Source organism: Protomyctophum parallelum, assembly GCF_964188405.1.
Source record: "Protomyctophum parallelum genome assembly, chromosome: 8".
NCBI lineage: Eukaryota > Metazoa > Chordata > Actinopteri > Myctophiformes > Myctophidae > Protomyctophum > Protomyctophum parallelum.
Genome location: NC_139703.1, coordinates 39,602,102 through 39,623,637, shown reverse-complemented (window position 1 = coordinate 39,623,637; position 21,536 = coordinate 39,602,102). Strand labels below are relative to the sequence as shown.

At 45.2% G+C, this 21,536-nt stretch overlaps 1 protein-coding gene across 1 annotated transcript in view; it reads left to right on the top strand.

Moving 5' to 3' along the window:
• The window catches only part of LOC310863103 (uncharacterized protein), a 107,465-nt gene that overhangs the window by 9,718 nt on the left and 76,211 nt on the right, over positions 1–21,536 (top strand). The window lies entirely within an intron of this gene.

The following is a 21,536-nucleotide window of genomic DNA, read 5'->3' as shown; positions in this document are numbered from 1 at the left end:
TCACTCACTGTGTTTTGTTGTGGTTTTCCTGTAGCTCCAGTTAGCTCATAGCATTAGCTGCTGCTGTTTGCCACTCGCTCCGCGTTGCAGTGCTTTTTTAGAGTATGGGTTTTTATGGCATTTAGACTCCCATTGGCTTAGGAGGCAGCCAATCATGACTACGTCGCTAGTAAGGTCGCTAGGAGGCAGCCAATCATGACTATAGGTTGTGTTTAGAGTTGTCTTTACGATCGTCAGTAGGGTAGCGTGCAAACGTAGGCCAGGCTGCTTCACACCTGGAAAAAAACTAATTGTACTTTCACTTTTATATTTTGGTACCAACACTTTTTGTGTTAAGGACGTCTATGGTTCACTGTTTTCCAAACACCAATTTGTTTTGGTCACAAGTATCCCTTAATGTTTTTTTAATTTTCATTATTATTATTTCAAAAGATTTTCAGAAGAAAAGAAAGAAATTCCTTGAAACATAAATATTACGGATTGACATAAATGGTGAATGGTAAATGGTGCATTTATATAGCGCCTTTATCCAAGGCGCTTTACATAGACTGTGCATTACATTCACCCATTCACACACACACACACATTCATACACCGATTGCGGCGGAAGCCATGCAAGGTACCAACCAGCACATCAGGAGCAATTTGGGGTTCAGTGACTTGCACATGGACGCTTTGACATGTAGACAGGAGGAGCCGGGATTCGAACCGCTGACCCATGGATCATTGGATGACCTGCTCTACCTCTTGATCCACAGTCGACATGGAGTGACATGTGTTGTGAGCTTGTAGATCGACTATTTTCACTACTTCGGGTCCCGGGGGAGGCAACCCAAACCTTAGCTTCTAGTGTTAATTTATTTTCTTCTAAAGTTGTTTTTATTGTGTTGCTATACTGTACTCAGAAAAGCGCTGAGTTTGAGTTTGAGATAGAATTAACATTACAACACATTTCTCTTTTTTTGGGGTCTGGACTGGGAAGCACTGCTCTAGCTTTGTGCCAAGTCTGTCCAGTCTCATTGCGTTCTCCATGAAGCTTCCCCTGGCTCCGTAAAACCCTGTAAATCACAAACACAGACACGCTCTCTCTCTCTCTCTCTCTCTGTCTCTCTCTGTCTCTCTCTCTCTCTCTCTCTCTCTCTCTCTCTCTCTGCGGTACACTCAGCATTGTTCTGACAGGACAATGTTCCACTTCTCTGGCTGAGTTATAAATAGCGGGAGGGGGAACCGCGCCGGCCGCCGTAATAATTTACTGGAGAGCGCCAGGGGGCTGGGGGGGGGGTCGTCGGGGGGCGCGGGGGGGGGGGGTGGGGGACTACCGGCCGTTGGCCCCCGGAACGGAACGGTGTGTACCTGAGCTGGGGCATAAATATTTTGGATCAAAGGGGGAAAGTGGGAACTGCATGCCAAGAGGCATGAAACACAATTACACTTCAATGCTACATCTGACATGTCGAATTACACAACAAGCCACATGTATAATAAAACATCCATGACACACCTCAAGGAAACCTAGACAAAGTGTACAACAAATCTCCAACAATGGTACACTAACGGTAAAGAAATATTGTGCACAGAGCACATACACAATGTACATTTTAAACAGGAAATAAATAGATATATTATGGGCCTATGCCAAGGCTAGTACACATCCCAACATGTGCAGGTGTTGGACTGTACATTCTAAGATGATCCTTTTGAAACTTCTCAAAGGAACTTTCAAGGCCAATATGTTTTAGTCGGAACTGCCATAAAACTGGTCAAACATATATATTGTCAAATTACTGTTAAGAAAGAGGCAAACCATATTTATCCCTGCCTGGTGTTGTAAACTCTAAGTACTGGTCCCTCGTCTGGTTTGACAGACAGGTAGTGTGTGCCGGCTGGGTGGTGTGTGACAATCCGGTTGAAGTATTCCTTTGGTATGGCGACAGCAGCTAAAGGTTCACAAAGTTTATTACACAAAAAGGAACATATATAGAGCTGGATCCCAATGACGTGCCCACAAGTTATCAGACATAATAACCGCTAACTGCAGCAAAGCTGACCTTGCTGTCTGAGATCAAGTACACTGTGATCTCAAGTACACAGCCATGGGCGATCAGATTATAACACCTGGAACTATGCAAGCAAGTCAAGCTAAATTGAATGCATCAATTCCAAAAATGCCTATCTGGGTGGGGGGTCCCGGCCTGTTCAAATATGATTGCTTTGGGGGTCGCGGCCCTGGAGAGGTTAAGAGCCACTGATTCTGGACCTCTGACCTAAAAGTCTGCTCCCCCCCCCCCCCCGACTCTACTCCGGGCACTCCATGAACTTGAGGAATAGTTTCCCCCCCACCACACAGACATCTGGATGTTGGACACTACGGAGTCTAGCAGTCGCATAGCACTGACTGACTGACTGACTGACTGACTGCACGCTCGCTGCAGAGGGAGAATGCATGTATTTACACCCACGGCGTATCCAATAACTCATGGGCTTTCTCTCCATGCATGCCGAGAGGCGAGAGCCCGCGTAAATTCATTCCACCACTCAGACCGTTTCCCCTCACCCTAAAACACTTTCTCCCAAACACTGGGTCGACTCAATTTACAATTTAGGCATTTAGCAGACGCTCTTAATCCAGAACGACTTACATTAAGCAAGAACAAAAAAGCATGGGAATACATCACATAAAAAGCATTTATCATGAAACATGCGTAAGCTAAGAAACTAACAGTGGAATATCTATATATTTAAACTATACTATATAGTGCTGTCTACATAACATGCTATAAGTCTGTATCAAATGCTATCTAAGTCTACAGAAATGCTATCTAAGGGGGACTCAGTCGCAGTAATCCCTTTATTCGTATCCTACCTACATTAAAATCACAACTTTTCGTCAAAAAACAAAACATTTTCCAATCTTCCATGAATAAATAAAAACAACGTTCAAGAGCTAGTGAAAGTAGCAGATCAAGCTCACAACGCGGAGCAACGTGATGCTGCCGTGTGAGCTTGTAGATCTGCTATACTTTCACTATAGTTTTTGGGCAAACGTCTTAATTTTCGCTTGGGCTTAAAACGTCCTGTGAACCACTGAACCAAAACCCTGTACTGTACCTCTAAAAAAAAAAGACATAAAAAGAGAAACCTTGAGGGAACTGGACCCTCAGGCACAATTTACGATCGCACCCTGACTCCCCGAGCTGGCCTGACGTATACACACTCTTCCTGCAGCTCCAGAGAGTGAGAGTGAGTGCTTCAGCTCGCCACTGAAGCCTCGGGGGTGACGGATGGTGTTGACAGGTTTTAAGTCAGGGTTTCTCCCCAACCAACCTGGGGTCCGAGGCCCGCGAGGAAAAAGTTCCCGAAAACCAGCTCTGTTTTGGAGGTGGTCCAACATTTAGAAACATGTTGCGTGTAGCGGTAGAGTATTATAGTTGTCGCCTTTTAGTATTAGTTGCGCCTCTGGGAGGGACTCGGGCACGTCCACGGTCCTCTGGGAGGGACTCGGGCACGTCCACGGTCCTCTGGGAGGGACTAGGGCACGTCCACGGTCCTCTGGGAGGGACTAGGGCACGTCCACGCTCCTCTGGGAGGGACTAGGGCACGTCCACGCTCCTCTGGGAGGGACTAGGGCACGGTCCTCCTGGTCAAACAAGCGCTCCTCCTCGTTCCGCGCTTCCCACATAGCAGTGGTTTCCTGTCATGTGGGGAACCCACTATGACGTTCTGCTGTGCTGACCAGATTTGACTGAGAGACTGCCATCGCACAAATTACAGCTTTTCACCAGAGGAAAAAAACCTTTTTTTTTATTTGGTCACATATGTGGAGAGGACAGCTTCTACTGCACACACGCATGCACGCACACATGCACGCACGCATGCACACACGCACTAGAAGACTATAATTAAGGTGTGAGGTGTGCTCTAAGAAGCTCTGCTTATCTTCAATAAGAGCTTCCTGCTGCTGGTCTGCTGCTGCTTGCGTAACATATCGTCTACATGCATGTGTGGGTACGGTACCTTTGATGTATAACAACTTAAAACCCCAGCATCCGTATTATTGCAGAGAAAGCTTTATCGCAGAAAACAGCCCATTCGACAAGCGAGTGTTGTATAAGAATGATGTCCTCCATTATTATTGAGTTATTGAGATTGCAATCAGCGATGCATTAACGTGCTCGTCGCTTTGACGTGTTGGTGGGGCAGGATTTAATGACTTTATATGTTGGCCGGGTAGATTAACCGCCATCGTTTATCAAAGAATGTATGTTTTAGTGTTAATAAAATAAAACATCACAGCAACCTCCCTGCATAGTAGACTATAAGGGATCCATCTTGCGCCACCCCTTATCCCTTATCCCTAAACGTATTTGCCTTTTTATTTTTACTATTTTGACGGAGAACCTGGAACAGAGCTCACATTCCAGCGGTAGATTCTTTGCCGCCTGCATCGTTCATTTAAGACAGAGGTGAGTCAGTCCATGATGTCTACCATGCATAGTGGACTATAGATGGTCTTTATTAGACTGCTACACCTCCTCCACCTCCTCCCTGCGTAGTAGACTATAGATGGTCTTTATTAGACTGCTACACCTCCTCCACCTCCTCCCTGCATAGTAGACTATAGACCGATTCCGTACCGGTTTCATGGTCGCAGCCTACGTATTTCCTGTAGGCGGACTCGACGTAGCTGCGGGGGTAAAACCCTCACCAGGCGCATCTCTTCCACTACAGTGAACGGCAGAGTGACTGATGTTAGTTTGCCTCAAACTTTACTCTTTTACCTGCTTTTTTACTAACACTAACATTACAAAGATGCCCAGAACATCGAGATGAACCTGTGTAGTTTATGGCTGCTCCAACAGTAGTGGCAACATAACAAATAAAATAAAACGGAATGTCTAATATCCACCGCGATGGCTGAGACCAGAGCCATTGAGTAATGGTTGAGACAAAGCAGTGAAGAATCCTGCAAGATACATAATTTCAGTCTTACCCAATACCCAATCTTTCTGTTTTATGAACACAAGGCTGCTGTATTTTATACCTCATACTAAGCATTTAAAGTATGAGGTATAAAGTACAGCAGCCTTGTGTTAATAAAACAGAAATATTTGGTATTGGGTAAGACTGGCGTTATGTATCTTTCACTGCTTTGTCTCAACCATTACTCAATGGCTCTGGTCTCCGCCATCGCGGTGGATATTAGACATTCCATTTTTATTTTATTTTTATGTTGCCACTACTGTTAGAGCAGCCATAAACTACAAAGGTTCATCTCGATGTTCTGGGCATCTTTGTAATGTTAGTGTTAGTAAAAAATCAGGTAAAGGAGTAAAGTTTGAGGCAAACTAACATCAGTCACTCTGCCGTTCACTGTAGTGGAAGAGGTGCGCCTGGTGAGGATTTTGCTCCCGCAGCTATGTCGAGTCCGCCTACAGGAAATACGTAGGCTGCGACCATGAAACCGGTACGGAATCGGTCTATAGATGGTCTTTATTAGACTGCTACACCTCATCTACCTCCTCCCTGCATAGTAGACTATAGATGGTCTTTATTAGACTGCTACACCTCCTCCACCTCCTCCCTGCATAGTAGACTATAGATGGTCTTTATTAGACTGCTACACCTCCTCCACCTCCTCCCTGCCAGAGTAATGTAGTAATAGAGTGGTGGCACTTCCGCATTCCATTGTTACAATGAGAGTCAACGGTGGAGTGTCATTACTCTTACTAGATTACTCTACTGCCTGGCTGCGTAGTAGACTAGCTGGTCCTTATTGGACTCGGCCAATGAATGGAGAAATAGACGGTGGATCAATCAAACAAACACCGTTGGCTCACATTCACAACACAACAGCCAGCTAATGATAATTACCTTAATCCCTCATGAAGGATTACACTCTGATCATGACTCGGCTCATAATGGACACAAGTGGATCACATCATCATTAACGTCATCATTATTGTAGCTTATTGCTCTGTTTAATGTCTGACTGAATAGGATAAACAACAAAATATGTGGCCACCGGCTGCTATTGAATAATAATCATTGTTTGTTTTCTCCAACATTAAATTCCATGGACTTTTGCTGGGACGGGAACTTTATAATTAGGCTCTCGACAAATATTAAAAGTCCATAGAATTGGCCTTGCCTATTAGGGATGCCAGAAAGTGACCATCAGCCAAATTGAATAATCGACAGCTCTGTCGATTAATACCGGTAATCGATTAAATGGAAAAAAAAGGAAAATACGTTTTTCTTTTTTTTTTATCAATATCAGATACAACTTTTAAGATTTGATATTATGCACATGTCTGTGGCCCGTGGGCCGCACAGACATGTTGCACAGGCCGCATGCGGCCCACGGGTCGCGGGTTGAGTAGCGCTGAGCTAAAGCATAACATAATGCTAACACCAAAATGGGTTAAAATAATTAGATGTCCCTTTTAGATTAGATTAAATGTCCCTTTCACAGGGTTCATTGATTGATTGATTGATTGAAGTATCAAGTACTCAATACAAAGACTGTTAACTGTGAGTGGACGACACCATAAAGCATTACACTTGTTTACAATAGGGTCCACCGTTTTCAATTCATTATAACATTTAGACACATACAAATATACACTTCTATATAGCCAAATCATCAGGAGGTAAAAAAGGGGAAAAAACATATACAAATGAGGTGGGTGGGGGATTCAGATTTTACGGGGACCAGTTTAGAATTGCAGCCGTCCGTAGGTGCCCTTTGAGAGCGGTTTTGAAGGAGTCGAGGGATTTGCATGTCTTAATGACAGTTGGCGTTCCACATGTTTGTGGCATAGAAGCGAAACTAATTCAGTCCCTTGTTGTTTGTGCCGAATCTGGTTTGTTGAACTCCCTCTGGTGTTGTGGATGTGGACTTCATTACCTCTGACATCATTACCTCTTCCTCAAGGTTGTTTTGGAGCCTTGCACCTACAAGTATATACTCTTCTAATTTGGAGGGTCGCAGGTTGTCTGCTTCTGCAGTCCTTTATCTTCTCTGTGACGGAGAACCTGGAACAGAGCTCGCATTCCAGCGGTAGATTCTTTGCCGCCTGCATCGTTCATTTAAGACAGAGGTGAGTCAGTCCATGATGTCAGCGATGAAGATCACAACAGCTGCGGTCTCATCTGGTACACCTTAGACCCAGGCAGCCACACACATAGCTCTCTATAGGAGTGGTTGCACCACTCAAAAACATGATGTGAGGACCCCCTCTGTCCCGACCCACAGGTTGAGAACCATTGCTTTAACGTGCCAAAAGCTTTTCTGTGCTGGAACTTCCTGTGTGGAGTATTATAGAACACAGAGACATAGAGCCGCTCTGCTTGTGGAAAATGTGACTTTGATTTCCATCCTTGGACGACGTCCAGCCGACGCTCCAACTATGTGACCTTGACGCTGCTGGGCCTACAGTATAATATACCAGAGGAAAGTGAAAACACTCCCTGTTCAAACACACGTCGTCTGGATTCTATGGGCAACCTTTGAACATGTTTCATTCATCAAGACTCTTGAAGGAGTCCAAACATGTTGGCTGTTTTTTTTAGTGACGTTCGCCTTATTTTACATATTCTTTTTTTTATAGAGGGACAGACAGTAGGCTGACAGGAAATGGGGAGAGAGATGGGGGGGGGGGGGGGGGGGCAGTCGAACCCGAGGCACACTGCCAGACTGCAGGGTGCCTGGACCGCTGAGCCACGGCCCAGGCCACATGTTGGCTTTTTAACTTTAATAAAGTACCCCCATTTTACATCCGCCATCTTCCCTCATTTTTACCTTTTTTGAGTGGTGCAACCACTCCAAAGAACAGCAATGTCTGTCCTAACCTATGTGACTATGTTTAGAGTACCAGTAGGGGCAAAAGTGGCGCTGTTGTGTCAGAAACAGAGAGAGAGAGAGAGAGATAGTGTTGCACTGTCCCCTGCTAATTAGAGAGAGAGAGAGAGAGAGAGATGCACTGTTCCCTGCTAATTACAGAGAGAGAGAAAGAGAGAGGGGGGGTGGTAGGGGGAAAGGGGAGTTGTACCACTCCGTTCACACGGGTGTGATTTATTTCTCTTGTTCTATAGTCCCATTAGATCCTTGAAGCACCAACTGTACGTTTCTTTTCTTTTTTTCTTTTCTTTTTTTACCTCTATCTCTTTTTTCCTAAATGTAGAGACTTTCCAGACTTTTACTTGTAACTTGGGGGAGTGGAGATCCTGAATGGTTTTTGGTAGGTCATTAATAGACATAGTAGAATGCATCTTATGTATTTACACTTGTTTGAGCCGAATTTTGGGGGAGAACGAGGACCTGAGGAGTTATGCCCTGTGGTCGTCATGTTGTCAGTTTGAGCCTGCAGCTCCGACGTGACCTTCACATCTGGAGAGGCTCCTCAAGGTTGTGACCTTCACATCGAGAGGCTCATCAAGGTCATGTAGAGATGATGGATCTGTCAGCTCTGCAGCAGGATGCTCGTCAGACCCAAACCGAAACCACTATACTTTGTCATCACGGGACAGTGTCACGCCTAAAGTTGTGGAAATAGCCGAATTAAGCTCTCGACTCTCGTGAGCTTGACACATTTGCTGTGACACCTTCAAAAGATTGTGAAAACGATTTACGAACATGACACGGCGAACATGGTAGAATGCGTCTGTGGGTTTTACAAACTAGAAGAAAAAAAAGCGCCCTTCGGGCATGCGAACACTGTCTGTGTGGTTTAACATTAACAGCAAAGTTATTTGGGCTAAAGTATAGTCATTGTTTAATGTGTGTTTTTGAGTATATTATGATGCGAGCAGAGAATGTGGTGTAAATGTAGTAAAGGGCAGTTGGAAAGGACGTTGTAAATTAATGCTTGGTATAAAGACAGCTATATTTAAAGTTGATAAAAAAAAAGCCAATACATTGTGAGAGTCATGGCGTTCATTTATCCTAGAATCTTACTGTCCTGCGTGCGTGCACTTCTGTTATCTGAGGTTGTGTGTGTGTGTGTGTGTGTGCGTGCGTGCGTGCGTGCATGTGTGTGTGCGTGACATAGACATATGGTTGTGTTTTTCCTGCTGTGTGTTGCTGTTGGCTGAGCAGCAGACACACTGATTGATGTACAGTACAGTACAGTACAGTATGTGTGTGTGTTCACACACTGATGGATGTACAGTATATACATGTACTGTGTGTGTGTGTGTGTGTGTGTGTGTGTGTGTGTGTGTGTGTGTGTGTGTGTGTGTGTACACACTGATGGATGTACAGTATGTGTGATGGATGTACTGTACAGTATACACATACTGCGTGTGTGTGTTCACACACTGATGGATGTACAGTGCACATACTGTATGTGGGGGAGACTCCATGACGGTGCTTCCTGTACAGTGTGTGAAGGACTGCAGACCTCGTCCACTGTATCGTCAACACCTTTGATATCCACTGTATCGTCAACACCTTTGATATCCACTGTATCATCAACACCTTTGATATCCACTGTATCATCAACACCTTTGATATCCACTGTATCATCAACACCTTTGATATATCGTCGCTGTTGGGCAGAAACCTCTTATCTCCATAAATGGCAAATGGTGCATTTATATAGGGCCTTTATCCAAGGCTCTTTAATGGTAAATGGTGCATTTATATAGTGCCTTTATCCAAGGCTCTTTAATGGTAAATGGTGCATTTATATAGTGCCTTTATCCAAGGCTCTTTAATGGTAAATGGTGCATTTATATAGTGCCTTTATCCAAGGCTCTTTAATGGTAAATGGTGCATTTATATAGGGCCTTTATCCAAGGCTCTTTAATGGTAAATGGTGCATTTATATAGTGCCTTTATCCAAGGCTCTTTAATGGTAAATGGTGCATTTAAATAGTGCCTTTATCCAAGGCTCTCTAATGGCAAATGGTGCATTTATATATTGCCTTTATTCAAGGCTCTTTAATGGCAAATGGTGCATTTATATAGTGCCTTTATCCAAGGCTCTTTAATGGTAAATGGTGCATTTATATAGTGCCTTTATCCAAGCGTTTGAACCCGCCCCCCGGGAAACAAGATCCATACACAGCATCTCCAGACTCAAATACCACACGACAGTGTGATTTGAGTCTGGCCTTTTAGCCAAGCTAACGGTTGCCATCCGGCCACTCTACCCCCTGAGTCACCGCCCTCCTGTCTGTCCATATATTCCAACTGTGTTCTAATAAAATAAAAAAAGCTTTGTTCACGGCGATAACTAAAGCGTCAGCGATCACGGTTACAAAATGTCGGGTGAATGAGGTTTCTATGTACCTGGCTGACAGACACGATGGTGGATCACTATATTTCAACCAGTTGGGAACGTTCATTGTCGTGCTTGTCGCTGCGAGCTTGTACATCTGCTATTTAAATCATTTTAATTGCATAAGACCTTCTCGGACTGGGGGGTCCGTGGCCAAATACATATCAATGTGGGTGTCCTTGACAGACACAAAAGTTGGAAAACCACTGCTGCCTGTAAGTGAAGGCAAAATATCACGGGCAAGCCTCCCAGATGGTGCTATAATCATGCTTCATTACCACTAAATGACTTCAACAGGACATTCACAGAGGTCTCCGACACACTCCCTGTGGCCTCTCGGAGCGCTGCTGTTTGTCTTGGCGCCGTCTGGTATAGTGTCTGGAGGGCACAAACTTCATCTCCATATTTCTACAGTTTCACCACAAATTATTACCACACTTTGTTGTATGACAGTGCATGTCGTGCAAAAGTATTGAAAATTCGGTGTGGAGTTGCATGTTGTCCCCGTGTCCCCTAGGGTAGGTACCATCACAAAAATCATGCAGTAATCCTGGTCTCTAAACTGCCTCCCCCTGGCCAGCCGGGGTGCCTGATGGAGGGGAAAGGAACCGGTTGGAATAACGTGTTCCTTCCACGCGCTACGTCCAACCAGGGAAACTCCACCCTGTCAGGTGTAAAGACGCGGCTTGGAGTGCATACAGTAGAAGGAAGCAGGTGGTCAGTCCGTTGCTCTCCCCAGGTTGGCAGAGGAAGTGTAGCGCCCAGGATTACATTAGATAATTGACACGTTCATGGGATAAAAATCTATCTAACAAAAATAAGAAGTACTTGATTTTCTGAAGATTTCTTTGAAGATTTACGTTTTAAAGTGAAATTAGAATTACGTTTATTGCTGCCTCGGTGAAAATTCGGCGAAATCATTTGAACCGACTTTCAGCGTGAAAGTGAAAGCGGTTATGTGTCTGTGGGTTTTATGAATATTGAATCAATTAAAAAATATCAACAAGAGCCTGTAACTAAATGACAACTAAAAATTGGATCCATCGGATTGTTTGTTTTGCATTTCCTGAAAAGTAACATGAGGTTTCCCCACCCGACGGAGGCAATACGCTCCACTCCTCGTGAAGACTCTGAACTCCTCATTCTCCTCTTCCTCCTCTTCTCTTCCTCATCATTCTCCTCTTCCTCTTCCTCCTCTTCTCCAAGGAAGCTCTTAGAAGGAAGTGAAGTGGTCACGTGACTGGGCTGCACCGTGACACTTTCATGGACACTTTCATGGGAGCCAAACTCACACCAGTAGTGCAATGAATACATGGCAGTGAATGGAGCCGGCTGGACCAGCTCATAACAAACATTATACATGAACGATTGCGAGCTTTGTCATATAAGTGGTTGTTTTTCGACTTAATAACTATTTATTTTTATTGAGGTATTTATAGAAGAGCACATAGTAAGTTTTCTGCCTGGGCTGCTCTTTGAAAAAATAAATCACATTAAGTAGTATGCACATCAAAAAATAAGACAGCCTAAAATAACGTGTTATATATATTATTTTATTTTCCAGAAGCGATCACTTTACAAAAGGTCTCAGTCATTCATAAATAATGTTTGTTCATGAGCTGGTCACTGAGCTCTCATTGGCTCCAGTGCATTCTGCCGAACTTCCGGGTGTAGTTTGGCTCCCGTGAAAGTGTCCATGAAAGTGTCATGGCGCAGCCCAGTCACGTGACCACTTCACTTCCTTCTAAGAGCTTCCTTGCTCTTCTCTTCCTCATCCTCCTCTTCACTTCCTCATCCTCCTCAAGAAAGCTCTTAGAAGGAAGTGAAGTGGTCACGTGACTGGGCTGCGCCATGACACTTTCATGGACACTTTCATGGGAGCCAAACTACACCCGGAAGTTTGGCAGAATGCATTGGAGTCAATGAGAGCTCAGTGACCAGCTCATGAACAAACATTATTTATGAATGGCTGAGACCTTTTGTAAAGTGATGCTTCTGGAAAATAAAATAATATAATATATAACACGTTATTTTAGGCTGTCTTATTTTTTGATGTGCATACTACTTAATGTGATTTATTTTTTCAAAGAGCAGAGAGCAGCCCAGGCAGAAAACGTACTATGTGCTCTTCTATAAATACCTCAATAAAAATAAATAGTTATTAAGTCGAAAAACAACCACTCAGAAAAAACGTGTGATATCACTTATGTCTTCTTTCATATTCCTGAACCAATTATATGACAAAGCTTGCAATCGTTCATGTATAATGTTTGTTATGAGCTGGTCCAGCCGGCTCCATTCACTGCCATGTATTCATTGCACTACTGGTGTGAGTTTGGCTCCCATGGAAGTGTCCATGAAAGTGTCATGGCGCAGCCCAGTCACGTGACCACTTCACTTCCTTCTAAGAGCTTCCTTGATCCTCCTCTTCACTTCCTCATCCTCCTCCTCCTCCTCTTCTCTTCCTCATCCTCAAGGAAGCTCTGAGAAGGAAGTGAAGTGGTCACGTGACTGGGCTGCGCCATGACACTTTCATGGACACTTTCATGGGAGCCAAACTCACACAGGAAGTGCAATGAATACATGGCAGTGAATGGAGCCGGCTGGACCAGCTCATAACAAACATTATTCATGAACAATTGAGACTTTTGTAAAGTAATCACTTCTGGAAAATAACAGAAGACATAATTATCACAGGTTGTTTTCTAATCACTTACTTTTCGATGTGCACAGAGTGCACAGTATATCATTTTATCTGAGGATCTAAACAGCAGCAGGTATCGTTTCTGGCCCCGAAGTATCGCGATATTTGGCTGCCAGACAGGAAACGGTGGGAAGTCTCGCGATACTTGGTGCGTTCAGAAATGTACTTTGTACTTTAAGGTATCTCTATTTTTATAGAGATACCATACCTCTATAAAAATTACACAGTGTACACATCGAATAACAACACAGCAGCCAATAATGTGTTGTCTTCTGTTATTTTCCAGAAGTGATTACTTTACAAAAGGTCTCAATTGTTCATAAATAATGTTTGTTCATGAGCTGGTCACTGAGCTCTCATTGACTCCAATGCATTTTGCCAAACTTCCGGGTAGTTTGGCTCCCATGAAAGTGTCCATGAAAGTGTCATGGCGCAGCCCAGTCACGTGACCACTTCACTTCCTTCTCAGAGCTTCCTTGATCCTCCTCTTCCTCCTCTTATCTTCCTCATCCTCCTCTTCACTTCCTCATCCTCCTCCTCCTCTTCTCTTCCTCATCCCCCTCTTCCTCCTCTTCTCTTCCTCATCCTCCTCTTCACTTCCTCTTCCTCATCATCCTCCTCCTCTTCCTCATCCTCTTCCTCCTCTTCTCTTCCTCATCCTCTTCCTCCTCTTCTCTTCCTCATCCTCCTCTTCACTTCCTCTTCCTCATCCTCCTCCTCTTCCTCATCCTCCTCCTCCTCTTCTCTTCTCTTCCTCCTCTTCCTCCTCTTCTCTTCCTCTGAACCTTCTCTTCCTGGTCGATTGACCTGCAGCTATTGAGGTTGCGGGGTCAGGAGCACACAGGGCCCACCAGACATCACAAATCAACACGCTGGCTTAAGTAGCTATCAGTAACACAGAGATGTGGCAGCCTGCCTCTCTGTAGTTTCCCCTCTTAGGGGTCCTGGACCCCTGCAGAGACCCATGGCCCAAAGGCTTTCCCCTCTTAGGGGTCCCGGACCCCTGCAGAGACCCATGACCCAAAGGCTTACCCCGGACATTTTAGCTCAAGACTAGAGGGCAGCACGGGTCCACCTGGACCCGAATACCCGAGATCCGACCCGAGAACCGAGCCGGGTCGGGTGCAAAATATTGACGTGCCGTCAGGGATCGGGTCGGTTCCATTTCAAAGCTGCGGATCTCGTTTCGGGTATCTGAAATGCAGAATACCCAAAATAACCGTGAGGATCCGAGATTTATAAATTAAACCCTTCAACTTTAAAAATAGGTTTCAAAAATAGACATGCGTGCGTTGTAATAATTACATTCTAAAGTCCATATTGTCTGTTGAACAGAGTCAACGAGGGCTGGGTCTCGTCATGCACCTCGACATGAGCGAGAGCGCTCTCTCTCTTTCGCTTGCACACACACACAGTCACACACATGGCTATATTAATGCAATCATGGCGGCCCCCTTCAGCGAGCGAGGTGAAACGCAAAGCAACAGGCAATGTGGGACTAACCTCGCATCACCAGGCTTTCCACCTCGGAGGAAAAATGTGGGACAGTTTTGTTATGATTGTCAACAGCTCTGGTAAGAATGTCGGTGCGCAAAAATGCACTATAGCCTATGCAAGTTTGCAACCCTCCTCCTCCGCTGTGCTGTCTGGAGAGGCGGAGGGGTGCACGTTGCTCATAGAGAGCAGTCTCATGTCATGTTAAAGCATATAATATTGCAGAGAACACACATGGGTCCGGATCTCTGATCGGATCAGCGCCGATTTGGTCAAAACTTCTCGGCTCCGTTTCGGCCGGATCCAAAACTTTCGGGTCCGGTTCCGGGCCGGGTGCGGCCAATTAGAATGTTCTCAGATCCGGATCGGTTCGGTTCTGATATCACCGGGTCCGTTTCGGACGAATTTTATGGACCCGTGCTGCCCTCTACTCAAGACCCTAAAGAGAGACCCAAACTATAGTTAAAATAGTAGATCTACAAGCTCACAACGTGGTACATCTGATGCTATGTTCGCTATACTTTACAAAGATGTATTCATGGACATTTAGATTTTTTTCCCCCATTTTATTTGTGAAATACATTTGAAAAATGTTGGAATTGCTTTTAATCAATTTGAAATCACACACACACACACACGCACGCACGCGCGCGCGCACACACACACACACACACACACACACACACACACACACACACACACACACACACACACACACACACACACACACACACACTGAGACTTGAGGCGATGCAGTGGAGTGGACCTTCGTATTAACAGCATTTATCTGGCCGATCCACAGGCAGTGGAGAGAGTTGTGGAGGCTCAGGGGAGACCCTGCGGTCCCCCTGAGGCAATAACATCCATCACACGTAATGAGCTCCCCCCCCCCCCCCCCCCCACACACTGCAGCATCTATACATAAACAACTTGCTAAAAGCTCTCCCCACAATCCCTTTTTATAAATCAACCTGCCCCTGCAATGTGCTCCATATGGCCCTGGCCTTGGCCTTGACCTTGGCTTTGGCCCCTGGGTTAGAGGTTCCTCCAAAGTACCCAGGAAGGGTCATCCGTCTCTGGGACCCATCGCACCACTAATCACCCTCAGAGCTTCCACACCGACATCCTAAATCAGGGGGTCTTCAACGTGTATGAGGCCGACAAGGAGCCCTTAATAGCTGAGAGAGAGAGAGAGAGAGAGAGACCATGAAACGCCTTCTCAAATCAACATGAGAAATGGCAGCTGAGCCTTGAGTCTTGCATCTCTTATTTTGGAGTGCCGCCTTTTTCCACTTAGTTAGTTATAGGCTTATTTATCTCCTACACACACACAGCTCCTCCTGCAGCTGTGTGTGTGTGTGTGTGTGTGTGTGTGTGTGTGTGTGTGTGTGTGTGTGTGTGTGTGTGTGTGTGTGTGTGTGTGTGTGTGTGTGTGTGTGTGTGTGTGTGTGCAGACTGCAGAGTGTCTTCTCTCTCTGCAGGTTTTGGATGAGTTCTCTCTCAGCTCGGGTATAGTGTTTCATATCTTACTTTTTGTAACTTAAGTGGATCGGTGAGGTTGTTTATTCCCTCTGAATCCTCCTGCCGAGTTCTAAGCCCTGGGAGACGCCATGCTATAGCCCAGGCTCAGTGTTGCCAGAATTTGTGACAGGTTTTACGAAAACAAGCCAACGGATTCATACGTTATCACTGCATTATTATCAAGACGTGCCAATATGACGTTGTTTTCAGCGACGGCGCTCGGCTGTGTTCACTTCGGAGCACACACAGGACGGTGCAGACATGTCGGACCGGCATGGACCGTAGAGGGCGCTAATATTCACTATTCTGTGCCTGTCGTCAGTACGCGACTCCAACGGCGCTTATAGTGGCCTCTGCTGGCCGTCGGCAGTGGGCTCAAGGGCACCGGAGACGGCGTGCCTCCGCCATGGACACGGTCACGGTCATGGTCACACAAAGTAAACCGCTCCCTAACGTGTCACTAGTTTCACTTCTGCGTTTCCTATATTATGTCTGATTATCAGAGATTAACCCATTTTGACCTGATATCAGATTCTAAAAATGTCTTCTACATCCTGACAGTTTTCTGAAAAAGCTATGTTTCTACGTCAGTGGTTCTTCGATTTTTCAAAAATAGCAGACCTACAAGCTCGTAGCGCGCCACTCGGTGGCGTGCTATGAGCTTGTAGATCTGCTATTTTTCAATAGCTAAAGCATGACATAATGCTAACACCAAAAGGGGTTCCCGCCCAAAATGAGTTAAAATAGGGTGCATTTTGCATCCCAAAAAGATTGCAAGATATGACTCCTAACGTCGTTGAAGTGGGACTCATAAAATATCCCTGGAACTCATCTAAAAGACCATCCCTGCATCCCGGGACTCATTACATTGAAAACCTATTTACATCACTGGATTATCACATCATTGGCTCTATTCCAAGCTTCTGATCACGGACATATTCTTGATTATAGGCCGATAACATTCGAAGCGGATGCAACAAGCCCAAAAGAAGAGACTACCGTAGGTCACACTCACACATGATCGCGCACGCACAGAGGCTCCCCAGCAAAATTACTTCATATAGAATCAATCTACATTGCGATATTGATACTTTTACTTAAAGGAGAATTACATACTAGAAGGCTTTCTTAACTTTATTTGTAGTCGTTACGTCCCCACCAAAGAGGTCCAGGTGTTATTTTGTGCAAAAGCGCATTATTGGCTATTTCCCCTACCATAAGCCCTCAATGAATTGCATGAAATTGAATGGGGCTATATGTATGGGGTGTTATGCTAATTTGCTTATTTCCATCGCTCAAAAATCTATATATTTTTGTGTATATCCTCTCTTCATAATGTAAATAGTATCCCGAGCGGCACATTTTACTAGTTATTTCGATGGAAATAAGCGAATTAGCACAAAAACCCAACCCCCATTGAGGGCTTATATTAATTAAATATCCAATAATGCACTTTTGCACAAAATTACACCTGGACCTCTTTGTTGGGGACGTAACAACTACAAATAAAGGTAAGAAAGCCTTCTAGCATGGAATTCTCCTTTAAGTATAAAACATGTGAGTACGTCTTCACTTCACTGGTCGCAGTGAAAGTGGCGGAAGAGCCGTTTGTCATCGGGACCCCCTTGGTCCTTATCTCTGACGGCAGAGAGGGGGCCCGCTCTCGAGGGGGGGCCCCAGAGAGGGGGCTAAGTGGCAAGCACTGGTCCCAGACATGCCCTTAGTTTCCTGTGCTTTTACCGGTGGCCAGAGAGAAAGAATGCTCGTTGCACACACACACAATACCAGATCTGCAAGCTCACAGCGCATTGCACCCCCACCCCGCCGCGAGCTTGTAGATCGTGCTATTTTCGGGGCCGCAGCATGCAGCCTGACGGGAATACAAATCAGGCTTCGATCTTCTAGACGTTAAGTGCGTTTAAGTGGCGGTGCCTCCTGGGAGCAACTAATCTTAAATAGTTGACGTTTGGTGTTGTGATCATCAAGTAAATAAAACAAACGGGCTTGGATCTCTCGGCACGGCGTCTTTGTGAGGGGTGGGAGAGAGAGAGAGAGAGAGAGAGGAGAGAGAGAGAGAGAGAGAGAGAGAGAGAGAGAGAGAGAGAGAGAGAGAGAGAGAGAGAGAGAGAGAGAGAGAGAGAGGGGATCCCGAGATGATTGCAGAAACAGAGTGCTGCTATTTTGGTATAACTAATGGAGACACCAGTGGTCTGTCTCTTCGGTGGAGTAGCGTTTTGTTTTTGTTTGGGAAGTCGTGGTGGAACAATGAGGCGTGCTGGCCGGCATTCTTTAAGCATTCTTTAGCAGTGAGCTTCACAGCCAGGGGAATGTTTAAAAAACAATGAGTGCAAATATGAGATCATACTGTGTAACCTTAACTATACACACAATCATTATCATAAGTATCATTGTTATACAACACAGTCAGTGTGCATCTGCAATTTTCTCTTCAACGTGTTTGAAAAGTTGTGCATGTTTTGCATGAGGTGGTAGGATGCTACTGGCAGGAACTTCTGTAAAGTGGTCTATGAAGTTATCTGTGAAATGTATGAAAAAATGGGGAGGGAAAAAATGGGAAAGTGAAGTGAGATTTTCAGCCAGAAGTGAGTGATGAGTCAGCAGTTGGACTTGACGTTTCCTTTGTGCAGTGTTCCTGCTGTGTCATGTTTACTTTCTGGAGAGACAGTATTTCTCACGATACGGCCAGACAGTGGTGGCCCGGGATGAACCTATTTTGGGGCGGGAACCCCTTTTGGTGTTTTAAGAATTATGTTGTACTTTAGCTATTGCAAAATAGCAGATCTAAAAGCTCATAGCGCGGCACCGAGTGCCGTGCTATGAGCTTGTAGTTCTGCTATTTTTGAAAATTTATTATTTCAGAGCAAATGTTTTTAACTAAAATCTTTGCTTCTGGGGTCGGTGGCCAATTACATATCATTTTGGGGGTCCTTGACATGAACTATTGAGCACCACTGATATAGAAACATGAGGTATTTCAGAAAACGGGATTTAGAATACTTTTTTTTTTAAATTTCGAAGTCAGGTCTAAATGGATTAAGTAACTAAGTTAACACTCACCCGGTGTACTCTGCTGTACTGTACTGTACTGTACTGTACTGTACTGTACTGTACTGTACACAAGTCTGAGGTATTCTTTTTTTTTCTTGTCACTCATGGGGTATTTCTACTGTTCAATACTTGTTTTTGCTCAATAAAGGCTATGCATGCTTCTATTACTACTTGTACTCGTACTCTGTCTGAAAAAGATGGTATCAGAGATGGTATTTTTTCTCCTCCTATATCCAGCTTTTGCTGTGTGTGTGCACAAACTTTGTCCTAAACACAAACAATAAAATGAATGGACAATTTTGAGTGTTTGTGTAAACACAGACATTGCGTAACACAAACATTGATACACGAAGGTGAGGACGCAAATTGTGATTGGCCGTAATGAGATGATGATGTATACGATGATAAGAGTGCCCCTCCCTTCACACGGTGTGTGATTTTCTTTTTTAAATATATAGGAATGTGTCTTGCCTGAAATATGCCTTTAATATGAAATATAATATCTAAATACTGAATCGAGGGACTTGACCCATTGACGCCTGGTGCAACGTATACGTTGTTCTACCCTTGATGCCGGCGCGTGTCTCATCAGCTATTGCTATACATGTAGCAACATAACTATTTAAAAGAAAATCATCAGAAATTGAAGGTTTTCAGAAACCTTAGGTCAGGCCCTAGAAGGCGTTCCCAGATTCGGCCTCAGGCATCAATGGGTTAAGGCCTATTCATAGTCTGGATTTTCGGTGGTGAGGTGACCATAACGCTGAAATAACGCTGAGCGGTGGTGAGTAAAAACGGAGAGAAGGGCTGGAGCGGTGGCGGTGGTTTGCTCTTCACCGCGGCTCAGTGACGTCATGTTGTAGTTTGGTGGTCACCTCAGTGACGTCATGTTGTAGTTCGGTGGTCACCTCACCACCGAAAATCCAGACTATAGTATGAGCCTTTAGAAAGAACTGTCTGGGGTTGTTCACAAAAGCCTGCCCTGAGTAGAAGATAAAATGACCCCAAACATTGAAAGTGAAATATTTCACTATAAGTGAAAGGCAGCCTGACGTCCATACATATTCCATCATTCAGTGAGGTTAGGAAGGAATTAAAGCATCCTCTAGCAGGGTGTGGGGTGGTGGGGTGGTCCTGTGGAAGGAAAGCATCCTCTAGCAGGGTGTGTGGTGGAGGTGGTGTGTGGTGGTGGTGGTGGTGGTGGTGGACGGTGGTGGGTGGTGGTGGTGGTGGTGGTGGTGGTGGGGTGGGGTGGTCCTGCCTGTGGTGACAGCTGTGTGGGAGTGATAGATGGGCAGACATGCTAGGCTCCGGTGGGCGGGCCGGGGGCAGCGCCAGGCCCAGATGGGCGCTGCAGGAGGACATTAGTACTGCGAACGTAAACAACACATTAAGGTCGAGGCAGGGACCTTCCTTGCTGTGCTCCTTCAGGAAGTGCAGACGGGGGAGATGGAGAGACGCAGACTTATTATTCTAGGCCGGTGTTTCCCCAAAACAAAGGGTCAAGCCCTTCTATTTATTATTTATTGTTATTCCAAAGAAAAAAAATCACACGCAGCGTGAAGTAAGCTGTGCCTTTGATGAGTTTATTTCATTGGGCTACAGTATATTGTCGCTGTCGGGCAGAAACCTCTTAACTCTAATTGTTTTTCTTTTTTTTTTGGCGCTTTGGCAAATCAACATAGATCAACACATCCGCCTGGGTGACGGCAGACTGCTGGGCGAGCACTGGCGCTTTGGCATGGGGGGGTCCGATCAACAGACGGAATTAATTCTGTACTGGCCGTATATGGAGCGTGTCTTGAGTGTACAGGGTTTGATGAGGTCAGAACAACATTATGGACTGTCAGAACAGATCAGCTCCATATATGGAGATCTAAGGGTGGCAGTGTCTTGAGTGTACAGGGTTTGGTGAGGGCCCAGGTAGGGCCGGCCTTACGTTTCGGGCCTGTTGAGAACTCTAGTTTTTTCTGGCTGCCGGGCTGCACTAATAACTTTGGGGCAGGGCAGGCCCGTCTAGAGTTTGAATGGACAGGTATCAGTCAAAAGGGAGACATCGAAGAGGAAGGACGGGTGGGGAGGGATCAACATGTGGCATGTCAGAACAGGTCAGCTCCATTTATGGAGATGGAGGCGTGATGTCACGAGGCGTGACCATATATGGAGGAGTGATGTCACGAGGCGTGATGTCATGAAGCGTGACCGTATATAGAGGTGTGATGTGACACACGGAAATGCAGGTCTTCATAGTAAATGCGACCTACAGTCGCAATAATGTCTTTATGCTGCGTTAACACGGGCAGATGCAAACGACACAAAGATCACAGCATAATTTTACACATTGTCGCTTTTGTAGAATATGTTTCTCACGTGGTCGTGACGTAATCAAGCGTGCGTTTGTAGTGACGCGTGTCATTGCAGCTAAAGTTGTAGCTTTGCGTCTGAAAGTCGAACCCAGGCCTGCT